Genomic DNA, 9,370 nt, shown 5'->3' with positions numbered 1-9,370 from the left:
AAAAAAAGGAGAAAAAAGATAAATAAGCTTCTAGCTTTTAGAAGAGGCCACATCATACATAGTGGTTTTTTCTTTAATATATATATAGATTTGGATTTTTTATTGTTCACTTCTAATTAGGTGTAGTTCTTTAACTAAAACACATCTGAGAATAAATTGTGTACATGTGTGTGATCTCTCTCACACACATATGGGGGAATTTTTTTTTAAACCTATCAAATTATGATAACATTGAAAATTTATGCATCATATGTTATTTCGTATGCTTTTTTTCATCTAAGGCTAGAATTTAGAAATATTTATTTTAATATATTTGTTTCACAGTGTGCTTGTTTTACATGCACTTGGTTCACGATGTGAATATTTTGACATGTTGGTGAAACAAAAAATACACGTAAAAAAACTTCATATTATGAACCGAATACATATGAAACAACACGTTTTTACAAAATCTTAACATAGAAGTTCTTACATACCTCACAAATTTTGGAGTTTCATCCTAATATACATCAAATGGTTCAGATTTATTTTTATGCTTCTCATCTTAATTCTTTCTTCTCACACGATAATTCGGCTATATATATATACATGCATATTCGCATATACATATACACATGTATATAAAAACGAAATAAAAAATTAATAAAAATATAGGTTTATGGTTTCTATCTCACTTGGTGGTTTTGAAAAAACAAATATCAGTTAAATTGGACAAGAAACATAATTTAAACTTATATTGTCGAAGGGTTGGATTTCAGTGAGAAGTAATCTCTACCCTTGAATGTATATTAAGATGAGATGCACGACATCAATCCCCGTATCAAACACGATTTATGGATGAGTTTGAAATTAAAGGTGATCAAGGGTCTAGTTCTCTTCTTATGTTTCTCATTTAAACTTTTATTCTCATACAATCCTTCACATATAGTAAAATACATAACTAAATGAGTTTAAGGATAAGTTTAAATAAATACATGCTTAGTAGAAAATAAATCATCATTCCAATATAATTTTCAAAATTTAGTTACTCATGACATCTACTATCTTCTAATAGAGCCCAAAGTTACAAGATAAATCGCAGGGGGCTGATATTGCTTTTTTCACTTTCATAAGGACGAAAAATATAACTTTAATGATTAATTTGTATTCACGAAAAAATATATTTCTATTTTTCGAAGACAATAGTCAACGGTGTATTGCTAGGAGAATTTTTTATTGTTAATTTTAAAAAATTATAAATATATATGTTTGTGTTGAGTGTCAAATTAGGAAAACGGATTATTATTTTAATTTATTTTTATTAATTATATATTTTTTGATACTGCATATTTCAAATTAATAAATAGAATAAAACGTAATTGCTTTTTACATCTTAAAACGTTAACAAATTCTTATTTAGTATGTAAAAGTTTTCCAGAGTTATAAATATAAAGGCATAACTTCCCTTCTTTATTAGGTATTTATTTTTATTTTTTAAATTCGATCATATTTAACTGAATTATATATAATCTAAAACGAGTTGATTTACTGTATCAATGGTTTGCTTTTTTTATTTCTTAATTTATAAATTAAATAAATTTTAAATCAAAATCTAACCCATTTAACAACTCCACACCTACTTAAGCCCCTGGATTGTGGGGTGATGTATTCCGTATTTTTATTGCTTTTATTTTTATTTTTCAAAAAACAACGAAATAAATGTTGTTTAAACCTTGTATCACTAAAATATGAGTATTGATTATGAATCTCAAATAGGAACAATACAGAAGACAAAATATGACTGTTTATTGATGGATAGTAGAATTAATGAATTGTTGATGGATAATATCGTGTTGTATTATGTGTACGGTCATGCTGCAATGTGTTAAACTCCAGTTTCAAGTAATATTAACAAAAGCTTCAAAGTTCATCAATGGAGAAACCATCCTGCCATTGATATCGAGATAGAAAGAATTGCAAGTTGATAGTTTACAAAATGAAAGATCTTAGTTAATAATAACAGAACATAAAAGTATTTATACCCAGGTGGTATTTACGAAATAAGCCCTACAACTTGATTATGATTACAATTTAAACCCTAACACAATGGTTATTTGATGAAATAAGACTTGATAGGTGGTTACTTAATGTTTATTAGCGGGATGATCCTACATCAAAATAAGACTTGATGTGTTTGATTGTTCCTACATTATGATTTCACTCACGACAATCAATCTTATTCTCAATTCGGACTTTATGAGTGAAGTTATCAATGTGATTCTTTTGATTGAAGGACATAATACTTAAGAAGTTTAGTTATAGTGAATGCCCTGTATTCACGGACCAGCTTTGGAGCCAAAGTTTGAGGGCTAAATAAACATCTTGGATTTCGGAAGATGTACACGATGTTCACCCACAAAAAGAAACGCGATATGAGTATGTATTGAGAAAAAAATCAATCATTAAAGTTGTTTGAATTTTGTTGCGGAATCGGTATTTGTCTTTGTGCTAAACTTGCAATTAATTGTTTATGGTTTAACATTTTACAAATAGTTGTATTACGTTTTGGGGGAGTAATAATGGGCCAAAGGGCATTTATTTCATAAATTTCACCATTTAAGGCGATTATTCGAAACCATTTGAGGAAAGCATGAAAGTCCGAGTATCATACCTCAGATTAAGAGATGAATTTTAAGTCAAATAGTAGATCAAACTTAAATCTATGATATAGTTTGGAAACAATGATGAAAAACGATTTAAAATTGAATCAAATATAGCGTAAAGACCAACGTGGTCCAAACTGATCAAAACACGAGTCTAGATGCAATAATTAATTATACTACTTACTATTTAGACTCTTGTTGGGTTGCCTAGTTGCGGGCTAGAGTGAGCCGGGTGTGGAGCCCCGTTTACCCGCACCTTTTTACTTAATTTTAATTTAATTTGTTATTTATTTATTTACTTAGGGTGTCTTTTTTTATGACTTAAAAAATTGTAATAATCTTGAGAACTTGTGCATTATATATTATTTTATATGATTCTTTTTCATCTTAAACTAAGATTTAAAATATTGATTAACATATATTTGTTTCACATATACTTGGTTCACAATGTAAACCTTTTTGATGTGTTTATGAACCATAAAATACATGTACAAAAGTTTCACGAAACAAATACATATAAAACAAACATATTTTAAACAAAATATATGATAATAAATACATTAAATACTATGTCTAGATAGAAAAAAAATCATACGAAATAACACATGATACACAAGTTCTCAAAGTTATTATAATTTAACAGGTTATTAAATTATAACCCCTGCACCTTTACATCTGATTTCCGTCGCAATTGTAGTTAAATAAGTTGTACTAAATTACAATTATCCTCCTCAAATGCTAAAAAAAATATGACTTGTTGATTTATTTAAATTTATAGAAAGGTGTTCTAAAGTATTTAAAGTATGATATTGACCCGATTTCAATGGTTTAAGTTTCTTAAAATTGCAAATAAATCATTTAATTTCTAAAATTGTCTGTAAAACAATGTATTTAATTTTCTGAAATTAACAAACGTTCTTAAACATCACATAGAGGTTGTTTACTAAACAAACACCGAGTGTCAGTAAGATCGAAAATCTTACTTAGGCAAAGACACAAGAACCGATAATCTTACTCATTAAAGGAGAGAGAATACTCTTATTCGGTAATCGCTTATTCACTAAAAATCATTTGTCAACAATCCATTTTGATAGTCAAAAATATTACTTGATAAAGTGAGTATGATGACTCTTGCTAATAAACACTTACCTGGTAAGCATTCGGTAAATAATCTCATACCCGATATATAGACTTTAATTTAGCATTTAATACACAAAGAATTTAGTAATTGTACAAATATGTTTCGGTCAAAAGGAGCAATTTTTATATAAAAAGTATATTTTGACGATACTTGAATAGAAATATTACAGTTTCTTTTTTAGAATATCATTTCGGTTAAATTAAATTATAACCAAATAAATAGAAGATTAGATTCATATTCTTCTAAAAACAGCATCAAATAATGTATTACTCCATTAGTTTTTTTTTTTTTTTTTTTAATTTCAATTATGATGCTTTTTTATAAATATAAAATTTTAATGAAAATAGTGGGAGCCTTGTTTTGTGGTATCTCATTTTCATGTTCCCCATATGAGCAAGAAGACATAACACCGTATCACGTTTTCGTCATTGTGTTCGTTACATTTTTTTTTTATATTAAATCAGTAGTTATACGTCTCGAATTTATTTTTTAATATTATATTTATCTTATTAAAAAAAATTAAAATTGTGATTTAATAATCATTGAAATAATTAAATTTATATTATAAAAAACATACAGAAAATAATACATTGTATTCAAATATATTATAATGAATAAATTGCATACAAAATCAATATCTTTTGTTCCGATTCATAGTTTTATAACATATTATAGGATTCAAAAACCGTCATTGTTTATATAAAATGTAAGACATATAACAAATATGAAAAGTATTATTTGAACTTTATTGATATCATTACACTCAAACACTCCCTCGTCCTAAAAGACGTATAATCAAGATTTTAATATATAAATCGAAAATGACTGATTACTACTGATCAAACTAAAACAATAAGATTAGGTATATGAACGATTAAAATACATGAAAGTGTAACAAAAACCATATTGATGCGTAAAGAGTAACATGTTTTTGTTTGCCATTTTTCTTGAATTGGAGGGTGGAGGTCACAACCAAAACACTTTTGAAGAAAGGAAACAAAAGATTGGAACCTACCCATCCCATTCACTTCTATATCATATGTTTGTGGACCTAAAAACACACACTTAAGTTGCAAAAAAGGTAATACTTGTGGTTCCTAAAATCCAAAAAAATGGTTACGTTTTTTTGGCTTTTTTTTTTGAGGTTTATAACAACAGATTTTAGGTCTACACATGTAGACGCTTGTAATGTATGAACCATATGTAATGTTGTTGCTAAAGAGTGGCATGCAATTTATGTTATATGGTTCAAATCGTTAGTAAAAATCGAGATATTTAATAAATTTTGTTATCATATGAATAATTCTGAATTTATATATAGTCATGTAATTAAGAACCCAAATCAATGTAAATCGTTTAAGAAACGTAACCCTACAGATACACATACCCAAATCAACAATCGGTCCCAAAAGAGTCCCATGTAATCAAAGAAACATTCGGCATAAATCTAGTTTTAATCATATGCTATAAACGAGTCAAAATAAATTAAATACTTAATTAGGCCAACAAAGGATAATAGTTTTAAAAGTCATTAATTTGCCTCGTGTTTATTAGCTTCCACATGATTTCCCACTATTCAGATGATTGTCCTCTTACGTTCAGTCCTCAATCACTTCTTTTTACAAAAGATAACGTCTTTTTCATATAGGAACATAATGCTTTCTGCCTTAAGCTATACTTTGATATTATTGATATGCAACGTTTTTTTTATAAATTTATCAATATGTTTTAATAGTTTTTAATATAAAGTATTAACTAAAATTTGTTATTACACTATTTGTCACATAAGAGTACTATATTTCTTTAACAAAATAAGTATTATTCAATGTCCACATGATTTCAATGGTAAAAGCCGCTTTATTAATTGATTTTTTTAGAATATCTAATTTATACTTTAATAAATTTAGTTTTTTAAAATAAAAAATCAAAATCTAAAACATTATAAGAGATTTGGACGGGAAAACGAAACTTTTAGATAATACGTTTGAGTTAAATTACACGCTTAAAACATGTTTAAAGGTTTTAGGTACGGCTTTTATTATTATTACTATAATTATCATCATTTCAAGAAAAATTGTGACACTTTGATATAATGCTTCTCTAAAGCTTTGTTTTTTTTATTAATAAAGTGATAAAAAACAACTTGGGATTAAGTAGCAATGGTTTAAACGATGGTCGAACATTTGCCTACAATGATGTGATACAAATTGGTCTAAAAAGTGAATACCAAGAACGTGTAGCTAATGAATATGTAATAAACGGATCACAAAAATACAGTAAAAAGACTCAATATAATTCCACCATCGGACAGATGATATACATCGATCCACAAAGGATTGCTTCTTTTGATATGGAAACTGAATAACAGAATTTCAAATAAAAAACGACAGGGTAGAAAGCAATGAACTGTTATAAAAGAGACTAATGTCACTAAAGGTAATATTCAAAAAGCGTAGCTAAAAGTCACATCAGTTACCATTCATCAATGCTTTGTTACCGTAACTAATGCTCAAAACACTCGACTAAATGTGTGTATTTAGTAAGATTTTTCTTTTTTCAATATTGAAAATTGGACAAGTTTTGAGGAAGATTTTGAAACGAATATAAATGTCCAAGAAAATGTTACTAGGAGTTGGTTGTCATTAATACTTTTTAAAAATGTTACTAAACCTTTAGGCACATAATTTACATGGTTACTCTTTTTGACGAAATTGAAAAGAAGGATTAAAAAAATCATTCCGAAGATCTTTTTTTTGTTGTAATTATTCAACCTAAAGTTTGTAGTATTTTATCAATAATTTCCAATGTCCTAAAAAACGCCTTATGGTGCCGCCATGGCACCGAGGCGCGACCTTGCCACCACATTAAACTCTTTGGCGTGGATATAACACGTGGAGCTCATTATGGCGTGCCATGATGTGTTATGACGTGATATGGCGTGGATATAACATGTGGAGCTCATTATGGCGTGCCATGATGTCTTATGACGTGATATGGCGTTATAAGGAGGTGGGGGGGGGGAATTTGCATTTTTTAAAATTTGAATAAGAGTAGATGTAAATATAACTTTATAGTTTATAGGGGCCAAATACTTAATCAACAAGATGGAGAAAAAGAAAAAACCTTAAATTACTTCTCAGCATATGACAAATATTGTTCAATTACTTTTATTTGTTGTTTGAAAACCGTAAAAAAAAAAAAAACTGAGGAACACATTGATAGCTATTCATCTGGACGGTATTCACATGTGCATACCAGACAAATTGCTTACAAATTAGTTGTATGCACATGTGTATACCGTCCAAATAAACTGTTAATAGAGTGTTCCTTAGTTTTTCAATTTTTTTGTGGTTTTCCTCTGAATCTGACCTTACACACACACACACACACACACACACACACACACATATATATATATATATATTGAATACACAAATTATCAACCTTAAGACACGCATTGGAAAACCTTAATACCACATATAGTTAAAAAGTAAGACTAATCATATGTAATAATTTCTAAAGATGTGAACACATAATCTTAAAGAAATCAATGGGCATAATCAATAATCACATCTAACCAACATGTATATGAATGTAACACCATCAAAATCACATACGATTATCACCAAAACACTTATATATCAAATATGATTATAACCAAAATACTTGTATATCACATATGATTATTACCAATACCTTATGTACATAGTCATCTACAATGCTATATCATAGGGTTCTATACTATTCTAGTCATATAAAACATATCTTAATATCACATATGCCTATTTCCAAAACACTTGTTCTATTGCTGATTGGAGATTCCAAGATCTAGGTTTAATGGGACAACCTAATTGTACGAACTAAGTTAGATCACTATGGAGGTAACCCCTATTCGTTCAGCAAAACAGGGTCGAGTCGCCTTCATTTTGATTGTCATAGTAATGGTTGACTCCTCGATTAGTAGAGATAAAAAAAACCCCTAAAACTAGGGTCGAGTCGACTTCATTTTCAATTACTAAAAGTAGTTTTCAATTTGTCATTTCATTTTGCATGACAATTTAAGTAAGAAATACATGAAAGTTATGAGGAAACATATCCAATTTCGATTTAAAATAGGAACCATGAAATATAAATAAAATTAATTTAACACACATTCAAGTTTTGATGTTTATACCCATTCTTTAACTATAAAATACAAGGAATATCTCGATCGTAGACTTTGGAAAATTATTTCACCTTTTTTTACATTTTTAATATATTCGATAAAATTTAAAGGTTAAACGAACAAAAAAACCAAAGACTTTTCTTTTGTTTGACCAATAATGCTTTTTTTTTTATTGGCACAATTTGCTTTGGTGCACCCAGGGTCAAGGGTCAATTTGTCAAACCGACGTTACCATCACTCATACTTGATTTATTTTAGTCAAATTAATATTATTAATAACTATTTTAGAGATCCACAATGTGTTTTTGAAAAATATTAGAAAGGTATTCGCGCACAATATAGCGAGATATATATTCGTTTTAGTGTTTCGTTTTATTTTTTGTATTTATTGGTATAATATGGTTTATATGGTTTTGAGAAATATAATGTTTTTACTTTTGAATAAAAATAAATTTGAAGACATCATAAAAATTTGAAAAAATATATCGATCTTAATATTAAATTAACCATTTAAAAGTTTTCGTTTTTTTACAATTTTTTTTAATTCAATTTTTTTATAATTTAATTTAGGTCAATGGTGAAGTAATTTATTTTTGACTTAACAATAAACTTTTTTATAAAGATAATGATTATGTTAGAACTCAATGAATTATTCTAATTATATTTTAGATTTTGTATATTTAAGATAAGATGTTTATTCTGTATTTGATTATGTTTATCTGCAGTTAGTTATACAAATTTAAAATGAAGCTTTAATAAGTTGTATTTACGCATAATTTACTTGTAATTTTAAATTTGGGAAAAGTCTAAAAAAACTCAATGGACTTTAGTGTTTGGAATGATTAAGTCATTGGACAATTGTTTTGGAACAAATAAGTCCTTGGACATTTCAAAACATGTTAAATAACTCATTGGACAATTTTTTAGAACAAATAAGTCATTGGATAATTTAAAACATGTTAAATAACTCATTGGACAATTTTTTGGAACAAATAAGTCATTGAACAATTTAAAACATGTTAAATAACTCATTGGACAATTTTTGGAACAAATAAGTCCTTGGACAATCCAAAACATGTTACATAACTCCTTGGACTTTTCTAAAACCTGTTGGATACATTCTTATGACTTGTACAACTAGTTAAAGTGGTAAAATAGTGAACAAAGTCCGAAAAAACCCCAAATGAACATTCATATTTTGAACGATTAAGTCCATGAATATTTTTTGAACTAAAAAGTATTTAGATCTATAAAATTAAACAAATATAACAAAAAAATACTTAAATTTACAAAAAAATAATTACATTAAATTTATTTTTGATAAAATTTATTTTAATAAAAATAAAAATATATTTTATCAGTGATTTTTCAAACTAAAAAAAATAAAAAAATTTAAAAAGAATTATTATTAAATTTATTTTA

The sequence above is a fragment of the Cynara cardunculus genome (genome assembly GCF_001531365.2).
Source record: "Cynara cardunculus var. scolymus isolate 2C chromosome LG 13, CcrdV1, whole genome shotgun sequence".
Taxonomy (NCBI): domain Eukaryota; kingdom Viridiplantae; phylum Streptophyta; class Magnoliopsida; order Asterales; family Asteraceae; genus Cynara; species Cynara cardunculus.
This window is presented reverse-complemented; position numbering follows the sequence as displayed.